Genomic DNA, 25053 nt, shown 5'->3' with positions numbered 1-25053 from the left:
CAGAGGAATATCCTGGACCACCACACAGGGTCTCAGCATCAGAGGAATATCCTGGACCGCCACACAGGGTCTCAGCATCAGAGGCAACATCGGGGACTGGCTTAAAAGCAGCCAAGGTCTCTGCTTCATCGTGGTCCAACTAGGAACTCCTGAGAAACTTGAGTCTCTGTGGCCTCAATTTCAAAACACATGAGACTTTGTGATGCAGCCCTCATCACGGAGAAGTCATGAGGATCAAGGGTTCTGAAGTTACTGCTACCTGTGACCCAAGGACTCAGAGACTGAGGCAGGGGGATAACAACTCAAAAAAGGAAAGGAAAGAAGAAAGGAAGGAAGGAAGGATTGAGGGGGAAAAAAAGAAGTTTTGAACCAACAAAAGCAAAGAAGAAAAAAAACCTTGCTGTTCTGCAGCAAGCAGGACTCAATATCCAAAAATATCTTTTTATTATTATTAGCTAACTAAACTGTTCAGTTTTAAATTCTTCTGAACACACCTGAGTCCACAGAAGATAAGGGATACAAACATCTAAATTGTTTTTTACATGAAGCACCAGTAAATGATTATTTAAAATGACAGAGAGAAGAACAAAGCCAGCTAGGTTTATTTCTAACCAAGAAATAGAGAAAAACAGCTCATACAGGGCTGGATCCTACAAAAGTAACAATACAAACAACAACAACAACACAACCCACAAAAATAGTGTGTGAGACATCCAACTGCAAATACCGTGACCAAGAGAAAATGCCCCCCAAGAGTTTCCTTAAACATCCTTTAACTGACAGCGAGGGGAAAGCCAGGGTTGTATCTTGCTAGACTTGACAGATGAGCCCAAGGATGGGACTGGAAGATTTTTTTTTTTAATGAGATTTTGGCTGAAGTAAGAGACCGCAGCATTCCAAGTTTCTTTGAGTTCATTCAGTGAGCCTTCCCGTTCCTTCTAGTGGTTAACATTACAATGCTTAATATTATAATTTAAAGATCAAAACACCATTTACAAAGAAGTCACTTCAGAATCTTTGACATTCAAGCTGGATTGCTGTGGACGGGAGTGGGGGTCCCTGCCTTTAACTCCAACACTCGGGAGGCAAGAGGCAAGCAGAATCTCTTGGAGTTTAAGGCTATCCTGGGCTACATACTGAGACCCTGTGTCAAAAAAATAAATAAAAAGGAAAAAAGCTTAAATATACACTGAGTTGGTATTAGCACCATTGTCGAATGTTCCTTTCAACGCTGAGGACAAAGGTGTGAACCCGCCAGGCCTGGTCTGTTGAGTCACAGGAGCCCAGACCCTTAGTAATCACATAACCCCAGTCTGTCCCTGAGGCAGAGAAGAGCTCCCTTCCTACCTCAGGGCCTTTACAAATGTCCCACAGTTGTGCCTCGGAGCACCTCAGGTGTCAGTCACCTCTCAGGGAATGCTTGTGTGGTCTAGGCTAAGCCAATGGGCTCCCATTTCAGGCTCTCTTTACTTATGACCCATTAGTCATGCTGTCTAGTGTCCTGGTCGCCCCACTGTAAGCTGCACAGGAGCTGGCACCATGCCTGTCCTTGGCTGTGCTTCTAAACACCAAAGCTCAGGGCCTGGTGCCCAGAAGGGAGTTCTGTGCACAGTTCTGTGCACTGCCTTCCCAACCCAGAGTGGTCAGTCAGCTAACTTCAAAATGAAACTTCAATTCAGCCTGTCAGATTCTCAGACGCGACTCGGTGTCAGAGTGAAGCCTGATAACAATGTTCTGATTTCCAGAAGAAGAAACAAGAAAAAGATAAGCAAATGTGAGCCTTTTCATTGAAATAGCCAGCAGATTCCAGGTGAAAGATTCTAAGAATCAGGCTGAGATTCTAAGAATCAGCAGCCACCAAGGAGGTGGGATGGGGGGATGGGGGGGGCAGTTGGTGGTTTGCTCTTGCAGAGAGTCTGGGTCAGTCCCCAGCACTCACTAACAACCATCTAAATCCAGTTCACAGGATTTGACACTGGGGCACTAGGCATACCCAAGGAACACAGACATATATGCATGCAAATACTCATAAACACAAAATAAAAATGAGTAAATCTTGCGGGGCTGGAGTGGTATATGCCTTTAATCCCAGCACTTGGGAGGCAGAGGCAGGTGGATCTCTGTGAGTTGGAGGCCAGCCTGGTCTACAAAGCGAGGTCAAGAGCAGCCAGGGCTGTTACTCAGAGAACCTTGTCTTGAAAACGAAACGAAACAAAACAAAACAAACAAAACAAAATGAAACTATAAATCGCAATAACCTAGTATATAGAATCTGGTCCTATACCTCATTGTGGAAACTGCTCTGACTCCCAGATGGATGACGTCATGAGGGGGTGGGGTGTCACACTATGCAGCCCTGGCTTGGCTGGAAGTCAGTACAGATACCAGGCTGGCCTTGAACTCAGGTCTACTCACCTGCACTGCTCCCCTGTATTGGGATTATCATGAATATTTCACCATTTCCATACTTCCCAAGGAGTGACACGGCTTTCCCCGCGGCCGTATGTCTCTTCCTCACTTTTCCCTTATGCTCTCCTGAACTCAACTCTCTAGACACAAGCCGCTGAGGAGACTGGACAGCCATGGACTCCCAAAGCCAAGACATCACTCCAGAGTCGGGGGTTGGGGGGGGAGGAGAAGGAGGAAAAACTACAAGCAGCCCAGAGAAAGAACGGAAACAAAGTCAGGTAGAAAATGAATTCAAATGGCCCCATGAGGGAGAGAAGGGCATGGCGCTTCCCACCCCAACCCAGCAGCTCTCCAAGTCCAGGTCACTTCCCTGGCTTTGGAGAAGGTAGGTTATTTGTTCCTGGGGCTTAAGCTCAAAGAGGATACTGCTTAAGATCTGCAATTAGGCTCACATTCAGTTGGGGGAAGAAGGGAGAGACTGGAAACATTGTTAAGTGGCAGGTTCCAGTTTTTTTTGTAATAAACATTTTAACAGCTTACATAAAAAAAAAAAAAAGTTAAAGATTGAAGCTTCCGCTCAGAGTTAATAATATCTAAAACCAATACTGAAAATTACAGCTGTCACTAACAAAGGCTGTTTATCCCAACTGCTCTGTGTGTGTGTGTGTATGTGCGTGCACGAGTGAGCACCCACATGTTTGCGCATACATGAGTGAGCAGCCACATGTTTTCCAACAGACTTGCAACTCTGAATGTCTTGAGTCCTATTTGACGGTATCAAGACTCTAACATTCCACACACACCCACACAAGAAAACCAAGTCCTTGATGTGAACAGCTTCAGAGAAAAGACTAAAATCCCCCAAGTACGTTTTTTCCCAGTGGTACCTTTTTTTTGTTTGTTTGTTTCCCTGGGGACCTTTCTGACCCCACTGCTTTGTGCGTGCCACCCCCAGCCCCAATTAGGCATCACTAGACCCTCGGAAGGCTGTGAGGAGATGAAAGCAGCAGCCCCGGGAGGAGAACTAGGCTGGCTTCCTCCATACAATAGCCAGCCACCTGCACAGGGATTTAGCCCCCCACTTCCTAGTTCCTAGGTCCTGGAGTCACTGTGGCCCAGAGTCCAGAGAACAAGGAGAAAGAACAAAGGGGCCAGGTGGCTGGGACAGAGAGAGGAGAGGGACTCTTCCGTTGTCCCACGCCCCAGCGCACAGCCTGTGGTTTCAGGAAGCCAGGTTGCTTGCACCTCAAGCTGTGTGTTGGGACAGCTGTTAGAACCAGAATGGGGGCAGGGGGTGTCATTTTTAAAGACTCCCCAGACATTCACTTTACAGGAAGAGAGACTTCTCACCATGAGGCAGAGCCTGTCTTGGAACACAGTGGCCGTTCCTTCTGGCATGAAAAACTCCTCTTCCTTTCAAGAGTCCGGTGTGATGATGACCACCTGCAACAACCCGATCCCCGCCCCCGCCCCGCACTCAGGAGGCTTAGGCAGGAGGAGAGAAAATGCTGAAGGCTAGCCTACACCAGATACAAGAAAGGACAAGGGAAAAACAAAAGTGGAAACTGAAGAAAGTTTAAATGAACTAAGTCACCAACAGGCATTAGGCTCCACCACTTGTTGCTACGCACTCTGCCCAAGGGCAGAGCCTGGGATGCTGGGAGACTGGGACGCTGCTGGTCTGGCGGTGGGTGGGTGGGAGGCTTAGGTTGGCAGCTGGCATGCACTCATATCAAGTCCAGGTAGATGAGATCTTACAAGGGGTTCTGACCAGCTAGTCACTAGTCTCTAGAATGCTACATGATACTAGACCAGGAAGGAATATCAAAGGAGGACAAAGGAAGAAATGAAACCAGAGCCCAGTTGAATTGAAAATTTTACATACATATGCGTCTCTATTTTCCAGTGAAAGTAATAACAAAAAAAAAAAAGGAAGACATTTCCTTGGACTTTTTTGATGGAATCAAAAGGATATTAACTACAGCATCACATCTAATATGATGTGAGGCAGTTCTTTAGCTAGATCACAAAGCTCCGGTCGCTTACATTCCTTACATGTATACCCCCTTGTATTGTATTATTACATAAAGATAATATGATCAATAAAAATTTTACAAACCTGATGAGAAAAATTTCAACAGCGCAGTGAAGTATTCTATGTCATGAGCAGGTTGGTTACCTTCCAAAGATGCCTCATGATACATTTTACAAAGCCGTAAGGTAATAAGGCTCAGGGAGAGAAATCAGTCGTCAACACAAAAACAGAAAAGGCCGTTGACAAAATGCAATACCTCTTCAAGATTAAAGCCCCGAGGGGACCTGGACTAGAAGGAGCATACCTAGATACAATAAAGACCCTACAGGACAAACCTATGGGCAGCATTGTAACCACGGATTAAAACTGAAAATCAGTTACTCTTAAATCAGGAAGTGAACCAGGTGGCCACACTCTGTTCTAACTTAGTGTAATGCTACACATCCCAGCCAGGGTAGTAAGACAAGAGATAAAAATAAAAGGGATGCGTTCAGGAAATCAGAAAGGCAAACAATTCCTATTTGGGGACAGTCATCTTTAGACTTAAAGACCCTTAAAGACTCTACCAGAAAACTCTCAGCTCCAACAAACATGCTAAAAAAAAAAAAAAAGTAGCAAAATACAAAACCAGTAGTTTTTTTCTACATCTCTGTAATGAACGAACCATGAAATCAATCAGAAAAACAATCCCTTTCACAATGGCTTCAAGAAACAAAATACCTAAAAATAAATGTATCGAAGGGACTTAAATACTCTGCAACATAAACGCTGAAGAAAGAAGCTAAAGAGATTAAGACAGACCATATGACCAGATAAATGTGGTTAATATTGTAAAAAAAAAAAATCGGCTTTACCACTGCAGGCAACAAACTCCCTATTAGTATTCCGGTGGCATTCTTCATATAAATGGGAGGGGGAGGAGTGGAATGTTCTAAAATTCACATGGAAAAGGCCCCAAATAGTCAAATCAACCCTGGACAAAAAAAAAAAAAAAAAAAAAAAAAAAAAAAAGATGCTGATGATGTCTCGATACCAGACATGACGCGTAGGACAACGGGAAAGGAAGAGTCAAAAATAGGCTCAGGCAGATCCAGCCAGCTCATTTTTGTTTTGTTTTTCATGACAGAGTTTCTCTATGTAGCCCTGGCTGTACTGGAACTTTCTCTGTTGACCAGGCTGGCCTCAAACTCAGGGATCTGCCTGCTAGAATGAAAGGTGTGTGTCGCCACCACCTCAGCCACCACCACCACTGAGCTTTAGCCATCTCATTTTTAACAAGGTACCAAGACTAGACCTTGGAGAAAGGACAAGACGAGGCAGGTGGTTTCTGGTTTGTTTCAGTTTTTTATTTTGTACAACAAAGTAAGTAATGAAGAGATAGCATATACAACGTGGAAAAAAAAAAATGTTTGCCAGACATTCATCTGACAGGAAATTAACATCCAGAATAAATGAAGAACTTAAAAACGAATCATAAACAAAAATAATCTAATCAATAAGTGGACAAGTGGATTAAACAGAGGTCCTTCAAATAAGTAAAAGTAGGCAATTCATATACGCTCAAGATCCTTAGCCATCATAGAAATGCATATCAATAGTACATTACAGGCCTGCCACCAAACCTGATGACGTCAATTCCATCCCCTGAACCCACACAGTAGAAGGAGAACAGTTGTCCTGCCCTCCACACTCATGTTTGTGGAACACACATAAACATACCTGCTCATACACCAAACATAAATTTAAAAAAAAAATTAAAACTACTTACAAGGCCAGTCAGAATGGCCATCATAGAAACAAGCAAGCAAGCAAACAAACAAACAAACAAAAACAAACAAGGTGGTGGGAAGAAAGGTCAGAGAGGAGAGGGAGCAATCTTTATATACCGCAGGTGAGAACTTAAATTTGCGCAGCCGCTATGGAAACCAGCATGGATGTTCTACTGAAGAAAACGGCTATGTTATCCAGACTGGGCCAAGCCTATCTTCAGTCAAAGCAGCTGTCATCAACCACCTCTCTCTCGGAAGACCTGGGCTATTAACAATCCTGTGGTGGGAGGGAAAAAAAGCTCACAAGATCCTCACGTGGTCCAGCCCTCCCAAGGTTACAGAAGCAGAAAACTATTTGTTGGTGGGGTGGGAGTAGAGGATGTGACTGGACACCTGTCAGTCATGAAGGTGCCCAGGGGGCTCAGTGGTACAGTTATTATCATGTTTTAGCCAAGCCGTGGGCGGAACTCCCCAGTGGCACAGCTTCCCATGCGAAGTCCAGGTTTCTGCTGATAGAGCCCATTCCTCTGGAACTAACGTGCGAATGCCATTCATTCACCACCTGACCCAAATCCCTTCCTTCCTCTGCCGATGCCCTCCCAGTCTGGGGTGAATAACAGCTTTTTTTGTTTTTCATTTTTCCTTGTCTCAGGAAAAGTCACGTGACAACTACCAGTTCCTTGAGCTTTAGCATTCTGTGACATTCTGGGACTCCTTGGTACATACACCAAGAATTCCAAGTCAGCATACCATAGAAATACTCACTCACCTGCGTTCATATATATTTATGTGAACATCTATTTGCACAGAAAATACAAATGTATCGGAGCGAAAAGGGAGGGAGAAAGTGGGGTCAAGAAAGGGGGGGAGGGAATAACAAAAGTACACGATATATTTCATATGAAATCCATTATTTTATATAACTATACACTAATATAAATATATATAAATATACACTAATAAATGCGAGTGCTCAAATTACTAGAGAAATTTGCCACTATTAATGTTTTATTTTTAGTCATATCCTTTCTTAATTTTCCTAGGCAACCATGTACAAGTAACTGCATGACGGGCTTAGTGGATTTTTCTTCCCAGGCTGGGGAACAGTACTGTCACCTTTTGCACTTTTTCTTTCTTTAAGATTTTTTTTATTATTATTATATGTAAGTACACTGTAGCTGTCTTCAGACACATCAGAAGAGGGCATCAGCTCTCATTACAGATGGTTGTAAGCTACCATGTGGTTGTTGGGATTTGAACTCAGGACCTCTGGAAGAGCAGTCGGTGCTCTTAACTGCTGAGCCACCTCTCCGGCCCCACCTTTTGCATGTTAAGCAAGCATAGGACCTGAGTTCTACTGAGGCACTTTGTATAGTTTTATTTTGAGGCAGTGTCCTATTAAGTTGCCCAGGCAGGCCTTGAACTAACAATCCTCCTGCCTCAGCCTTCCAAGTATTAGGAACTAAGGGCCTGTGCCCAGCGGGCACATCTGATGGATTTTGTCACACAACTCAAGAGCACCACTTTGTAAATGAGTATTGACTCATTTGTAGCCTCTTGTCACACATTCTTGGCAAGTATCCCTGTTGTTTACTGTTAAAAATAGACCTGGGAAGCGCCCAGGGACATCTATACCAGCCACCAAGGGCTAAAAAGGAGGGTCAGTATCAAGTTCACCTGTATCAAGTTAAACAAAGAGGGATTCTCACGTTAAGTAGCAGTCCTTTGGAAAGTCCTCCCAGCAAAATAACCAAACAGAAAATCTTCTGCTGGTTGCCAGGAGTAAGAAAACCCTCTCTGGCCACTTTCACTAGTTGTTCATAATATAGTTGGCAATTACTACTGACATTATTTGTGTCCGTAATATTATTAATTATACAGGGTCTTAATACACATAAGATTTAGCCAAATTAAAAAGCATGATAAATAGCACTCTCTCTCTCTCTCTCTCTCTCTCTCTCTCTCTCTCTCTCTCTCTCTGACTTTCTCTGTGTGGCCCTGGCTGTCCTGGAACTCACTCTGTAGACCTGGCTGGCCTGGAACTCAGAAATCCACCTGCCTCTGCCTCCCAAGTGCTGGGATTAAAGGCCTGAACCACCACTGCCCAGCATAAATAGCTCTCTTAAACACAGGAAAAAATATATTCTAACACAGGTATAAACTTTACCTTACGGAAAACGAGGGTGGAAGAAGAGAGGCATTTATCTACACAGTCCTGACTAAATGAACACACACACACACACACACACACACACACACACACACACACACAGACTGATCTGGTTTTTTGTTTGTTTAAATAGATAACCAAGTGCACATACTTGATTAAATGTATGTACACAAGTCACATCCATCTAATTAACAAGTGTCTAGGGGCTGGTGAGATGGCTCAGTGGGTAAGAGCACCGACTGCTCTTCCGAAGGTCACAAGTTCAAATCCCAGCAACCACATGGTGGCTCACAACCACCCGTCATGAGATCTGATACCCTCTTCTGGTGTGTCTAAAGACAGCTACAGTGGTGTACTTATATATAATAATAAATAAAATCTTTAAAAGAAAAAAAAGTGTCTGACCTCACATAGCTGTCATATTTGTGGCGCAGACATACACCATCCACTTTGCTTACCATGCTTCTCTTGCTACACACCAGATCTCTTGACATTTAATCCTCCTATCTAACGCTAATTAGCTCCCTTCCAGAATTGGAACATGATCGTCGCTGGAAATACGACTGCATCAATATCCTGCCCCAAACCTGCTCTCCACCACATTTTCCTTAATCGGTGAAAGCTGCAGTGGGTGTCTTCTGGAGTTAGAGAGCAAGGCTAGCATTTGTTTATTGGTGCTCACCACTTGGAAAGAGAAGACTGACATCAGCCCTACTTTTAAAGTACACAGAAAACAATTTAAAGAAAAAGACCTAAATACATCTATAGACAGTGATTAGAAGGAGTAGACCCACATCCAATACCTAATCTGCAGCCAGTATGACTAGTAGTTATTTGGGGAAGGGGGTTGGGCGTAGTTATTTTAATCAGCTCTCTAGGACCAGGTTTGAATTAAACACACCATCACCCATTCTCGCTGTCTCATATACTAAGCCAATGCCAACATTTACACTTGTTTACTTCCTTTCAATGGTTTTAGATTTATACACTGTTGCACTAGAAGATATTCCTAAGCACAGAATCAGCACCCAGCACATTCACCCAGGACTTTCCTAGTAGGTATTGCAAATTCTACTCCTTCCCCATTGGCATGTGTATTTGCTTGACCATTGGAACCAAGACACTGTTAGCCTCAGCTTGGAGAGGCTCACAAAATGTAACCAGCCATCAATCGTTCGTTCATATCAAATGGAACAGTATCATCAAATGAGCAGCCAGGGGGTTTGGACTGCCATTTGAGAAGGCTGAAAAAGGATACCAGGAGAGTCGCTAATTAACTCTTCTCTGCCCTATCAGCCCCAAATGTTTCAAATGGTAACAGAGCTGGGAACAGTTTTGACATTGTTGAGATAATGACTTGATTTGCTCCCAAAAAAACGCTGGGAAAGCTGCTGCCAGTCTAGCTGGTGAAAACCATTCAAACCCTGTTCTCAAAGCCAGAAGCAAGGCTGCTTTGCAAGTCGGGAGACTACTTCCTGTCACTTCCCAAGACTAGCAGTCCAGGGGCCAACCACACACTAAGGCCTTGTCAACCTCTCAGCGAATTATCCGCTGCTTCTGATTAACCAAAACAATGTCTCTTGAGTTGCCAAGGTAGGATGTGCTGGCCCATATTATTAAAATGCAGATGCCTTGGGGGCTGGTGAGATAGCTCAGTGGGGAAGAGCACCAACTGCTCTTCGGAAGGTTATGAGTTCAAATCCCAGCAACCACATGGTGGCTCACAACCACCCATAATGAGATCTGACGCCCTCTTCTGGTGCATCTGAAGACAGCTACAGTGTACTTACATATAATAAATAAATAAATCTAAAAAAAAAAAAAAAAAAAAATGCAGATGCCTGACCAAGTGCCTGGAGATAGGAATGAGGGCGCACAGGATATCTCCCATTTTGTACATGTGGGGTGTGAATGGCTACAGGAGACTGAACAGTGGGGAACTCCTACCTGGTGTTCCAAAGACCAGAGGCTGGGAACACCCTGCCACAGGTCGGGGGAAGAATGGCGACAACTGCCAGAATCCGCAAAGATGCGGGCCACTGTTCTCAGGTGTGCCTCCAGACACATCTTCCTCACAACTAAAGTCTTAAAAGGTCTGTCTGTCCACACGGCCTTTCTCTACCTTTGCACAAGTGTCACTTGGGGCAAGATAAAAACTGGTGTAAGGCTTTTGTGTGTACGGTTGGGTGTTTAAGAGCAGCAGTTTGCAGAATGAACAAGAGCACCCTGCTATGGCGGCATATAGGGGCTGAAGTTCCATCCATGATGTCCACTCACCAAGCTACGCACCCAGGAACTGTGTCCATCCAGAAGGGGAACATTCCTCCTGGTCCCCAGAAGCCCCTCTCCAGGCCAGAAAGTGCTGTTTGCGCAGTGTTCCTCATTCTCCATCAGGGCCAGAGGGGCAATCACCCAATTTCTTACATGGTTCTTGGTGCCAAATCCAGCAGAAATGACTCAGTTCTCACTGCTCTGCGGAATCTGACACTAGCAATTGCTCCCTCCTGGAAATAAATGGTCCCCTCAACTGCTCCATCCTCTCTCTCCCTCCCTTGCACGCTGTTCCAGGGGCTTCTGCCTCAGCTTTTTCTATAACCAGGCGATAATACTACCTCACAAATGCACTACCATCTACGGAAAGACCCATAGAGCTCAAGTCCTTCTCCTTTCCAACTAGTAGTCTCCTTTAACAATGCCTCCCCTGCCCTCCATCCATAAAGCAGCTCATTGTCCCCCACCAACATCCCAGGATTTCTCTTACTGAGTACTGGCTTGCTGTCCCAAGAACCCTGAGCCAGCACTGACCTTGACTCTTCTCTTTGCATTCTATCAACTCAGACAGTCTCCTCCTAAACTCTAATGGTTCACTTTCCTCCAGCCAAGCCTTAGGCCTGGCTAGCCTGCTACTCGCTTGGGTATATTCCTGGGGCTCTGCTCTCAGCCCTCTCTCACACACTCGCACTGGAGACATTTCCTCCAGGTTGTTATTTCCTATTACATCACTTGCCAGACCAAAATTCCCCGAGATTTCCCACCACCCTCCAAAAACAGCTTAAGATTTCTTTCCTCAGATGGTCTACACCCAACCCTAACCAGTGCACACCCAAGTCTACTTCTCCAGTGTCAGGTCTCACACACACTTCGCTCCCTCTGGTCTAACACCACATATTCACCTCCTTTCAGAGCATATGCCTCTGCCCAACCGGTTGGCTCCACCTCTCACAAAGGTTTCTTCTTTGACTTTCTGGATGATTCCCACTGTTAGCTATCGATACAGGGTTGTGCTTCTCCTACCAGAACCCCGACTCTGCTTACTAGCCTATTTCTCCAACTACACAAACTCCATTTCTTTTAACTCCAAACCAGTCTCAACCTGACTTATTCTACACACTATATTGACCTGTCTCTCCATGAACTGCCAACCTCAAACCTGTTGTGACTCATTATCACCAGTGAACACAGTAAGTACCAAGCCTTTGAACACCCTCTCTGTGCCAGAGCCATAGCTGCATCTATGTGTCAAGAAATATGCCAAGGAAGGTAGGTGCTTGCCACCAAATTTGACAACCTTGAGTTCAATCCGTGGGACCCATGTGGTAGAAGGTGAAAACTGACTCCATATTCAGCACATGTACATGCACGCTCACATACACACTATTCCAGGCCAGAATAGTACACTTAAAAGTTGACTATAGTTTCAAACTATGCGTCATTCTGTATCCAAACTCTACATTCAATAACCTTGACCCCAGTCATATGCAATGTAACACATTAAATTCTTCAGCTGTTGCAAGCTGACTACACACCATGATCAGTGAAACTTATGCCTGGGGTGCAAAGAGGGATCAACACATATGCAAATGTATGAAAAATGTATGAAATGCCACATTAACAAGGACCCAACCTGAGGGGACTTGACTTGAGCAATAATACAAGAAAAAAAAATCCATCCAACTTACAGAGGAAGTTAGATTGTCTGTTTGCAGACAATATGATCTTAAATATCAAAAACCATAAAAATCTCTCAGCTTGGAGACACAGGCGAAATATTCCACCCTGCAGGGAAGTGCTTAAACTCTGGAAATAAACAATCCAAAAGCTTCAGGAAGTCCCTGAAGCTGACCAGATTCACTAGGTTCCTCCCGCCGCCAAAATATATGTGCAATAACAACTGCTGGAAGACACTGAGACAAGCAGAGTTGCCTAAAAGTGGCTCAAACCAACAGAGCCATCAATCAGCTGAGCTCTCTGAAAGAAGCTGAAACCAACCTAACCTCATAGGAAGAACCATCTCCAAGCCTTTGAGCTGCCTGGAGACTGTGCAGCGCACTCCAGGTTTCCAGCTTTCATGATCTCTCATGAATGCTAGGGTGGGTTTGGTGATGCAACTGTCTTTGAGTCCTATCTGCTCCTGTTAATAACCCCAGTAATCGCATTGGCTCACCCAGCCGGACTCCTTACCTTGGTCTGTCGGCAGTTCCCTATCTGGGATAAGTAGATGTTTGTGCTCGACTCTCAAGGAATAGCGTCACACAGAAGCATTCCAGGCTGTAAAAACACCATGAAATATGTTGTAAACTAGCCAAAACAGAAATTAACAAAAGAATCTCATTTGCAATAGTATCAGTAAACAATAAAAACGATAGGATCATATTAAACCAAGAAGAGATCTGAAGACAGAAAGCTATACTTATAAAAGACATTGAAAAAGATGCAAATAAATGAAAAGATACCAGGTGTACATGGATCAGAATATAGCTAAAAATGACTGCATTGCATAAGTTATTTATAGATTCAACACACTCCCTATCAAACTGCCAGAGACATAGCTGGTCACAGTACCACACACCTTTAATCCTAGCACTAGGGAGACAGAGGCAGGTGAATTTTGAGGCCAGTCCTGTCTTCCAGAGAGAATTCCAAGACAGCTAGGGTTACAGAGAGATACCTTATCTAAAAAAAAAAAAAAAAGCCAGTACAATCTTCAAAGAAACAAACAAACAAACAAACAAAAGTAATAATAGCAAAACCCTAAATGGACATGATATTTAAAAAGTGGATATTTTTTAACCAGTAATGTTTATAAGTATGATTTTTTTTTTAGTATTAACTTTGCCGGAGGTTGTATAAATATATCTTAATTAGGTTCTTTTAATAACCATTTACGAGACTTATTGTTTTTACAAACCGCAACAGTGGGCCCAGTGTCATCAGCACTGGGACTCTAGTGCAATTCTGACTCCTAGCCTCATACTCTAAGCCAGTCTCAAAGAAGGTACTGCGCTGCGCCTGGGGTACCAGCCCATAATCCTAGTAACCTGGGAGGGTGAGACAGGTGAGTTCCAAGTGTAAGGTTGGTCTGGGTAACTAAAGTGTGTGGGGTGTGCAGGGGGGGTTGCATGAAGATGCTATGGAGTAGGACAATGCCTGCCTATCATGTACCAGGTCCTAGGATCCATTGCCAGCAGGAGGAGGGGGAAGAGGAGGAGGAGGGACGGAGGGAGAAGAAATATGAATCTAAACAATGAACCGTCTAGCTTTTGTCAGATCTAGGAAACTCTGAAACCCACCTGTGTGAAGGAATTGTTGGGCTCTGTAATTAAGTCAGGAATGTTACAACTTGAACTAGCTGCTGTCAACGCAGTGTTAAAAATAGCTCTGGCCTGAGGCCACGTGCTTCTGAGGGACTGGGGAGTGCTTTGTCCATCATGAAGTAACCTTTACTCAAGAGTTATAAACTGCCTCTCTTTCCAGGGAGAGCTGAGAACAAGCCCAGGATGTTTAAGACCTCTATGATTTTTTTTTTCAAGGCAGGGTTTCTCTGTGTAGTCCTGGCTGTCCTGGAACTCACTCTGTAGACCAGGCTGACCTCGAACTCAGAACCTCCCTCTGCCTCCCAAGTGCTGGGATTAAAGGTGCCTGGTGCCCTCCCAAGTGCCACCACTGCAGGCTTCTTTATGAAAATTTTAAGGAATAAAACACTTCTTCTAGGTTCCTTGTACAAGGTGCCCGGGGGAAAAAGGGGCATTTACATTTACATGTTCCATGACAGACGTTTATGTGCCTTTCTTCTGCAGTGGACACTTTGCAGGGGCTTAAATACCCACACACGCGCTAAGTCACTCGCGTTCTCAGCTGTTTTTCAGGTAAGAAGCAGAGGCTCAGAGCATCCCAAACCTGGGAATGTTCTTTCCATCTTTCCCCAGCTGACTCCATCACAGTTGCCATTTGCTCCCCACTACTGCCCTGAATAACTCTGACCCAAGACAAAAAGAAGACCTTGACCACGGTGCAGGCCATAAACAACAAAGAAGTATGTGAGCCCGGGGCAAGCGGCTTCATTTACTGAGAAACCCATACACCCTCTCAGCTAGGAAACTCAGTTCTACTACTGAGGTTAAGAAATCAACGAGGTATGATAATCTGAGCCTTTAATCCCAGCACTAGAGAGGCAGGAGATGTAGGCAGCCTGGTCTACAGAGCAAGTTCCAAGCTATCTGGGCCTACAATAGTGAAAACTGTGTGGTGGTTTCAGGGAGAATGGACTCTACAGACTTAGACATTTGAATGCTTGGTCCTCACTTGGTGTAACTGTTTGGGAAAGGTTAAGGGGTGTGTCCTGGTTGGAGGAGGTGTGCCAGCAGAGTGGGCATTGGCAATCAAAGTCCCACACCATTTCCAGCTAGCTCTCGGCCTCCTGGTTGTGTCTCAAAATGTAAGTAAGCTCTTGGCTACCGTTCTAGCACCATCCCTACCTGCCTGCGGTCAATCCTCCCCATCGTGATGGACATACACTCTTAACTCTGAAACTGCAAGGACCCAACACTGGCTTTTGTCCATAAGTTGCCTTGTAGTAAATAAGATACCCTGTCTCACAGAAAGAGAAGGGTGGAATGGAAGGATGGAGGAGGGTAGGAAGAAAGGAGGGAGTAGAGGAATAAAGGGAGGAAGTGTGGGAGAGAAAGAAGGAAGGAAGGAGGGGGAAGGGAAGGGGTAAGAAAGGAAGGGAGAGAGGGAGAGAAGGGAGGGAGAGTGGAAGGGAGGAAGGGAAGAATGAAGGGGAAAGGATGAAAGGAAGGGAGAGAAAAAAAGAGAGGGAGGGTGGGAGGGAGAGAAAGGAGAGAGGGAAGGAGGGAGGAAGGGGGAAGGGAAGGGAAGAGAGGAAGAGGGGAAGGGAGGGAGGAAAAAGGAAAAAAGGGGACCAGAAGAGGAGGATGAGAGAAACACCCAGTAACTGAAAAACAGAAAGCTGTCTCTTCTCAACCTAGGCTTCCCGACCTCAGGCCTTGCTGATACTCTGGGTGATACAATTCTCAGTTGTGGGGTTGCCGTGGGCATCATAGGGGATGCACAGCATCTCCGCCCTACATTCTGTAGACACCAGTGACACCTCCCAAGTCACAGTGACCAGAAATGCCTCTGCACTCCCAATTGACCATGGAGAATTCTCACTCCCTACCCCCATCCTGTGAGAACCAGTGCTCTGTGAAAGGTGAAAGGCTAAAGGGGAAAGGGGAAAGGCAGGAGCTGCCATCACCCAGGGAGGACAATTACATCAGGTCATTTACTTCAGGGCTTCCTTAATCTTACATAGGCTGGTTCAAGTTTTCAGAGTTCTTTTTTAACATATTGAAACACATCAATCAAACACAGACATCTTAAAAGAAAAATAAAACAAAGAGATTCAGAAATTCCTTGCTTATCAAGGACTCGAAAGTATTCAGAGTCCCTGTTTGCATTCTCCTAAACCAGGAGTTCGTTGAAAAATTAATTTAGCCCATCCATGCTTTGATCTTCTTGCAAATTATTTCCTCAGACAAGACCTAGCTTGTAAGGACCCGACAGGCTAGCCAGCTGCCAGATGGAAGCTGGCATCAAATTCCAGGTGCCTTGAGGAGAGGGAGGGGGTTCTGCCCCCCACAAAGGGACCTTGCTGGGTAGCAAGCCAAAATGCCACAGAGGGTCCAATTTCCCACAAAGAACACAGGATCAAACAACAATACAGTTTAGCTTCACCTTCAAAGGAGACCGAGCCCTATGGAGACACCTCAGTTCTATAAACTGGCACTCATATTTCAGTTATGAATGGGTGTCTTGTGGATGGCAGGCTTACTTCTTCAATTCACTGTAACAAGGAGCAGAGTCAGGCACCAGGAGGAGAGTCCACTCCTCACCAGGAGGCGGGGTGTCTACTCTTCAGCCCTCTAAAACAGCGATTTGCAACCTTCTTAAAGCTGTGATCCTTTAACACAATTCCTGGTTAATACGGTTATGGTGGCCCCGCCCCCCCCACGCACCATAACATTACTTTCCTTGTTACATCATAACCGTAATTTTGCTACTGTTATAAATCGTAACGTAAATACCTGTGTTTTCTAATGGTCTTAGGCGAGCTCTGAAAGGGTTGCCTAGGGGTTTTTCAACCCCTGCATCCCCCAACTCCCAACCCCCCCGCCAAAGGAGTTGTGACCCACAGGTTGAATGTTTGCTCTAATGACTAACCTGCAAGGTGCATGCTCTCAGTGCAGTGTGAGAAATGCACCCTGGAGAAAATGCTCCTAGCTCCACCTCTGCAGGGAACATCTGAAAGCTGAGGCCAGACAACTGACTGTATTATGGATGCACATGGTGCTTTGTAAAAACCAGCAGCAAACTGTACCTCCTGAAACTGCTTCACTCCTAAACTCCCAAACTTGTGAACGCATCACGTGCAGAGCAAAGATGAGTCTGCAGGATGGATAGAGGCTAAGGATGCTCACATGGGGACCTTATCCTGGATTTCCCAAGTAGGGCCAGTCTAATCATGAATCCCAAAGAGCAGAAAGAAATGGGCTTACCCTTTGAAAGTGGAGTGTTTGGGGGGCGGGTCGGTTGTCATGAATCAGGGAATCCATGCTGTCTCAATAAACCAGGACCAGGAAAAAAGGGGTTCTGTGGTGGTTTGAATGAGAGTGCCCCCCACAGCATCTTTGAATGTTTGGTCCTCATTTGGTGGAACAGCTTGGGAAGGTGTGTCACTGGGGGTGGGCGTTATAGTTTCAAAAACCCCACGCATTTCCAGCTTGCTCTCTACAGCCTGGTTGTGTCTCAAAATGTAAGGTCTCAGCTACTGTTCCTGCGCATAATGCCTGTCAGCCTGCCTGCCTGCCTGCCAACTGCCTGTCTGTCTGCCTGCCTGCCTGCCTGCCAACTGCCTGCCTGCCTGCCTGCTCCCATGCTCCCTGCTATGATGGTCATGGAGTCTAACCTCTGGAACTGTAAACTCTTTCTCTTAAAGTTGCCTTGGTTATGGTGTCTTAGCACAATGGTAGAGAAGTAATTAAAACAGGTTCTTAGCCGGGCGTGGTGGCGCATGCCTTTAATTCCAGCACTTGGGAGGCAGAAGCAGGTGGATTTCTGAGTTTGAGGCCAGCCTGGTCTACGAGTGAGTTCCAGGACAGCCCGAGCTACACAGAGAAACCCTGTCTCGAAAAACAAACAAACAAAAAAACCCAGGTTCTTCAGAGGGAACCAGCTTTGCCAAGACTCTGGATTTTATCCTAGAAAGATCCACATTGAACTTTTGGCCCACATACTATAACAAAAGAATTTGCATTCTCAGCATTAATATTGTTACTTATACTACAGCAGAGATGAGGAAGTACTGCAGACCAGGGGGCCTGGCAGTAGGTGATGCTAAAAAAGAAAGATTAAACAATGAGGGAGAGGCTCTGGAATTATGCCCTGCATGGAGCTTGCAAGAATTGAGGGGAACACGGTAGAAAATTTTTGGAATGGCTCTGAATGGACCTTTTGTTTGTTTGTTTGTTTGAGACAGGGTTTCTCTGCGTAGCCCTGGCTGTCCTGGAACTCATTCTGTAGACCAGGCTGGCCTCGAACTCAGAAATCGCCTGCCTCTGCCTCCCACGTGCTGGAATTAAAGGCATGTGCGGCCACTGCCCAGCTTGAATGGACCTCTTAACAACTGTGAGGGCTCAGAGGAAACATGGCAGACAGCATAAATCACCTTAGAGCATACTCAGATTGCGAAGAACAGAAAATAACAAAAATACCAGCCTGTTGGCTGCCTGTGTGCACTGGGGGAGATGAGGCCCGGTCCTCACAGCAGCTTCCCCATTTGTCTTGCTCAACCTGCAGGAAGTAGTTCTCCTTAGAACATTTCTGTATCCTAGCCACTGGACCAAGGTTAACAATGTCTCAGAGGCTTTCTCCAAGGCTCACTCAGCAATCAGGGTCACACAAGGAAAAGCTCTCAGTTACAGGCTTAACTGAAGGAGCACTCAGAATGGTCATGTGAGCTATTTTCTGCTTGGAGAAGAAAATGATGGACAGGCGCTGTCTTCCTTGAGGACCTGGCATGGAGAAGGAACCAGGCAAATGGAGGATATCCAGAAAGCCAGTGCTAAACAAAGACAAGGTCTGGGGACTCAGTGGGGTTCTTCCAAAATGCAGGGGGCAGAGATACCAAAGTCCGGGGAAGCTGCCCAAGGCTGCAGAAAGCAAAGTGGGAGGCTAAGTTGTTTCTCGGAGCCACCGTGTGGCTGGAAACCCGCCAAGTGTGGTCAGAGAACACTGGGCAGAGTCACTGCGCCACTCTCCGTGCCAACTTGGACAGGAAGTGATGTGCCAGGTCCCACGGTTGTTCAGCCAGCAGGAAGGGGTGATGGGGTAGCCTCAAAGAAAGACATCACTCTTAATTCTCTAAGCCTGGCTTCCCCCCTCAGCCTCCACCTACATAATTATAACATAGAACTAGCCAGCTTAAAAAAAAACCCACCATTCGATACTCCATGGGCAAGGTAAAGCAGATTTTTATAGAAACATATAGAATGTTCTATGGCAGAAGAATGACCGTTTTCCTTTCCTAATGTAAAAACAGTTTTAATGTTTACACTCTTTGTAAGATTTATGTGAACATATCACAGGAAGAAGAAACATACTAAACGCATGTGGCCTTTTTGCCTGTTTGTATCCATAGCCTTAACTGTAACAATAGCTCATTCCCCGGGATGACGTCATCCAGGAGAATGCCCTGTAACCTAGGGGAAAATCACCCTAGGAATTCTTCCCACAAAGCCAAGGAGGAGTCAGTGAGGGCTCAGCTACAGTTCAGTCTCTGGGACCTCCATGGTGGAAGAAGAGAACTGAATCCCACATGCTGTCCACTGACATCCACACATGCCCGGCAAAGCATACTTGTGTGGGTAGACACCCACACACAAACAAATACACAAAGCATAATTTTTACTTAAAAGCCAAGCAGGGAATGATAACATCAAGCACATTAGTCGGCACAGTCTACTCTAGAGCAGTCTTGCCCCTTCCGTTCAGTCTTTCTAGACCCAGCTGAGAAGACAGCTCTCCAGCCAGGGGTAGGGATACAGACTTCTGTGAGGGTACGCACTGAGCACAAAATGGCTTTCAAAACAGAGCCGACTTCAGGAGTTCTCCCAACAGTCCCATTGTTGGGGTCACAGAAGCTGCAAGGACCTACATTTCTGTATTACATTTTCTGAATTTCCCCAAGTCAGGCTGCTTCTAAGGGCTCATTCTTCACACTCCCACGATGCATTATTGCTCGATGCCCTTTCCAAGGAAAGCAAGACAGGCAGCAAAACTCCAGGGCAGGAGAGAGGGGACTGTCCCCGCTGCCCCTGACCCCCATGCAGCAAATCTCTGCTAGGGCCCGTGCAGAAGAGAGCCAAGGAGCAGCAGAGGTGCCGGGTGACACAGTCTTATATCACCTCCTGTGGAATCTGGGCGTGTCGGCTGGTAAGCTTCCAGATCCTCCCAAACTGAACTGATTTTGTTTTGCTTTTCATAAACAGGAGAAAGGGAAGGCTTGACTCACAGTTATATAATGAACCTAGCTACAGAAAGAAATTCCAACCCAGCGCTCAAAGGAAAGAGGTGACATGTAGAAACAGTGCAAAAGCCCTGGCTTTCATAGCTTCCTTATTCACAGCTATCTGTCCACTCCAGTGGGGCCTCTGGGGTCCCTCACTTCTTACCAATCACGGCTACCTTCAACAAGGACAATCCAAACACCAGAATGACAAGATTTACACACACACACACACACACACACACACACACACACACACATGCACGCATGCACACACACACACATTCACGCACCTATATGTACATATATACTTATCATATGTACACATGTAATTATAGATATATACTATATTCTAAAAACATAGCTTTTCCCTTCATCTTTCCTGCCCAGGCACATAGGAAACCTCATATAGAAGTGCTAAAACCCTCAGCTATGCTTGTCTTATCTGACCTTACAAAGAGTAGCAATTTCTATGTCTACTCTTCAGATGAGGAAACTTAACTTTAAACAACTTAACCTTAAGTCACAAGCTGGCAGCTCTAAAACCTGGGCTAAAACTCATGTGCCGAGCCCAGAGGATTAACTCCCAGGACACGCTCTCAATAGATGCAAAATTCAACGATGACTCCTTCAAACTGCCCTCGGGGTTCAACAAATTTTACTGGCAAAATCACAGCCCCCCTCTCTCTCTCTTTTCTCCTCCTACCAATCTTTGTTCCTACATAAGAAACCTTCACACAACCAACCCTGCTGCTGACCGGCAGAAAGTCACAGTCTCTCCACAGTGCTGACTTCAAGGAAATACAAATATCTGGAAGACCTCGCTCTTCAGAGAGGACCATCCCTGCAGGACAAAATCCAGCTCCAAGACTGCTCTGACCAGCAAGGACATGGCGGTGGCTGGCGGATTACCTTCTGCGAGGCAAGCCACCCTGCCTGCGAGCGCAGCCACCTTCCTGCTCCCAGCTGCAGCTGTGTACACATGCTTTATCATAACTTAAAGGCCACTTTGGCTCTGTGGCCAAAAAAAATAAGAAAGACAAAGTTGACTGAGATGCTAGTCTAAGAAAACCTTTGATCCACACTCCAGAAGTCTGAAAGCGTAATGCTCCACAACACAACGTGAGCTCCACCGCCCCCCACCCCACCCCGGCCTCCCAAGATGCTCCAAAAAAACCAAAGGTCTGACTGCCAAGCAGCTTGGGCAAGACTTTGCCCAGAGGTTACAGCTTCTGAGTACTAATTCTGTATCTAAATAAATACTGGGAAGCAGCAGGATAGCTTTCACCTAGGCAAGGTTTTGGGGTAAGCGTTCAGTGGTACCCAGCTTCTGTTTAGGAAGATGAAGAGGATGCTGGTCGTATACTAATATGACTGAGCCAAACATCGTGACACTACATGTAAAAATGCTAAAAACCGGGTCAATGCATGGCGGTATATGCCTTTAATCCTAGCATTCTGGAAACAAAGACGGCAGATCTCTGGAAGTCTGAGGCCAGGCTGGTCTATGAAGCAAGTTCCAGAACAGCTAGAGCTGTTACACAGAGAAACCCTGTCTCAAAAAACAAACACAGGAGCAAAAATGCTTATAAACAGACCTAGGAGCATAGCTCAGTGGACAGTGCCTGACATGTGTGAAGTCCTGGGTTCTATACCCAGTACCAGGGGAAGGAGGGAAGGAAGGAAAGAAGGACAGACAGAAGGAAGAAAGGAAGGAGGTTAAAATAGAAAAATAAAAGATCCTGTCTCAATACATAGATGCCCACCCCACCTCTGGCCTCCAGTCTGTATACACATAAGCACACATATACCTATTTACAATAAATATAACTACACACACGCTTGCATACCGCACAGATACATACAGAAAGGGAAGAAATGAATGCTACTGATCCACTAAACACATCCATACACACACACACACACACACACACACACACACACACACACACACACAGGGGGTGGGGGGAAGGGAAGGGATGACACAAACATATAGCATATGTCTAAGTAGAGGCCAAGCTTGGTTGAGCTTAGCATAACCCGTCAACTACTTCACAGACCACTTCTTAATTGCTCCACATTTGTGTTCCTATTCAACCACTAGGGTTTTGCTTAGTCCTTTGCTTTTGTTTTGTTGAGATGGAATGTCACCATGTACCCCAGGATGACCTCAAACCTGGGACCCTCCTGCCTCAGCCTCCCAAGCCCTGGGATTACAGACCTCTATCACCATGTCCAGATGACTGAGTCTTTGAAATTAATTCATACCCAGAGAAAAGCTTTAAAGTGCCTTCCTCAGCACATCAGATACGCTGTCTGGGCTTCAGGTGTGCACCTCAACCATCCACTTTTCCCCAGTGTCAGGGAAAGACACCGCAGAGCTCTCCCTCTGGTCTGGCCGTGATTCTGCATTTTTACGGGCTTCTTCAGCACACCACAGGCCAAAATGACTAAGATTGAGTCGGTCTTTGGCTCTCAACAGCCTCTTTTTCACCTCATACAAAGAAAGCTAAATCCGAGACTGCTGTTCCCCTGGCCAGCCCTGACCCTGGCATTCGTCACCTGAGTTCTTCTGGAAAGATGGAGTTGCCCAAACTCGCCCCTGCATCTAAAGCTTTTGCTTTGCACGTAGGTTTTTGTTTTTCGGGTTTTTCTTTACCCATTCCTCTAAAGCCGAATGTTCTGATACATAAGCCAACCTTGATCCCAAAGGTGAGTAATTAAGTACATCTGTCTTACCTGAGCTGGAATACTATGCTCCCCCTCCCCGCCGAATTAAAAAAGAAAGGGAGAGAGAGAGAGGGAAAGGGAAAGGGAGAGGGAGAGGGAGAGAGAGAGAGAGAGAGAGAGAGAGAAAGAGAGAGATCCTGTCTCAATACATAGATTAATCAAGATGCCAACCTCTGGCCTCCGGCCTGCAGACACATAAGCACGCATATACCTATTTACAATAAATATACCTATATACATGTTTGCATACCACATAGATACATGCAAAATGGAGATAAACCAGACAGACAGATAGACAGACAGACAGAGACAGAGACAGAGATGCAAACCTTGGGTTAAAACCCTGACCTCTGTCAGCCTAGGTCAGCAAGCTTCCAAGTTACATAAGCTCTGACTGGTTTCCAAGTTACATAAGCTATGATTAGTGCATGATTTGGGTTTAAATGCCAATATAAATCTGATGGTTAATATCAACAGTCAAATACCTAAAAATAAACTCCCATCTTCCCTAATACAAAAAAAAAAAAAATCCTTAATAATGTTGGAATACTGCTATAATTAAAACAGGAACATCCATACAAGCCAATATAGAAAACTGATGACCAAGGAACAGGCATGTGCAAACTACTTGGCGTATTATGAAGATGTCACCACCAGACATGGTGGGAAACGGTTTATTAAACAGCCAGGAAACCTGGGTAATAATGGTAATAGCACCTAGCACTTAATCCTAGCACTTGGAAGGTAGAGGCAGGGGGATCTCTGTGAGTTCGAGGCCTGCCTGGTCTACAGAGGAGTTCCAGGACAGCCAGGACAGCCAGGACTGTCACACAGAGAAACCCTGTCTTGAAAAAAGGTGGTGATGGTTTGTATATGCTTGCCCCAGGGAGTAGCACTAGTAGACAGTGTGGGCCTGTTGAAATAGGTGTGGCCTTGTTGGAGGAAGTGTGCCACTGTGGGTGTGGGCTTTAAGACCCTCATCCTACCTAGCTGCCTGGAAATCAGTATTCTGCTAGCAGTCTTCAGATGAAGATGTAGAACTCTCAGCTCCTCCTGCACCATACCTGCCTGGATGCCACCATGTTCCCACTTTGATGATAATGGACCTGTAAGCCAGCCCCAATTAAATGTTGTTCTTTATAAAAGTTGCCTTGGTCATGATGTCTATTCACAGCAGATAAACTCTGACTATGACAGTGAAAAACCCAATAATTATTTAGAAAGCAAAAAAAGTAAACTAGGATCCTACCCACCTGAACAAGTTTAAGACAGAGCAACAATTTTATCATCAAAAACTGGGGCTGGAGGGGGTCAGGGGCGGGGGGCTGAGGAGTCAAGTATTTATTTACTTTGTACAAAGCCTGGCCACCAAAACACAAAACAAAATAGCAAACAAACCCCCCTGAAACCATAGATGAGTAGAGGAAACCCTGGATAACAGAAAAAACAAAACCAAACAAAAAACAGGCCAGTTGTGATGCTTCACATCCCTAAACAAGAGAGGCAGGACCAATAGAATCCTGTGAGTTAAGGCTAGCCTGGTCTACACAGCAAGTTCCAGGGCAGCTGGGGCTGCATATTGAGATCCTCCTTACAAAAAAAAAAAAGTCTTAAATGACATTCAATCTAAAAAACTAAAAGTAAGCAGCTGATAAATTCATCTCCATTAGAAAGTACAATGTAGGGCTGAAGAGATGGCTCAGTGGTTAAGAGCACTGACTGCTCTTCCAAAGGTCCTGAGTTCAAATCCCAGCAACCACATGGTGGCTCACAACCATCATAACAAAGATCTGACGTCCTCTTCTGGGGTGTCTGAAGACAGCTACAGTGTACTTACATATAATAAATAAATAAATCTTTAAAAGGAAAAAAAAAGAAAGAAAGAAAGTACAATGTAACCCAAGTGAAAAGACAAGGATAAACTGAGAACAACTCTATTATTTTCAAGGAGATTTGCTTCCTGTGCATACAAAGTGATACAATCAGATACCTAACAGCCCAATAATGAAAAACAGTTCAGCCAGGCGGTGGTGGGGCACGCCTTTAGTCCCAGCACTTGGGAGGCAGAGGCAGGTGGATTTCTGAGTTCGAGGCC

General features: G+C 45.3%; 1 protein-coding gene across 3 annotated transcripts in view; it reads right to left on the bottom strand.

Annotated features, from left to right (window-relative positions):
• Positions 1–25053, bottom strand: part of Kank1 (KN motif and ankyrin repeat domains 1) — a 190996-nt gene that overhangs the window by 142872 nt on the left and 23071 nt on the right. For all 3 annotated transcript variants that reach the window (XM_031389988.1, XM_031389987.1, XM_031389991.1), the window contains exon 2: positions 12845–12931. The gene's annotated coding sequence lies outside the window, so the exon portion shown is untranslated. The remainder of the gene's footprint in view (positions 1–12844; positions 12932–25053) is intronic.

This window comes from Mastomys coucha, unplaced genomic scaffold, assembly GCF_008632895.1.
Source record: "Mastomys coucha isolate ucsf_1 unplaced genomic scaffold, UCSF_Mcou_1 pScaffold21, whole genome shotgun sequence".
NCBI lineage: Eukaryota > Metazoa > Chordata > Mammalia > Rodentia > Muridae > Mastomys > Mastomys coucha.
Note: the sequence above shows the minus strand (reverse complement) of the source record. Positions and strands in the feature narration are given on the sequence as shown.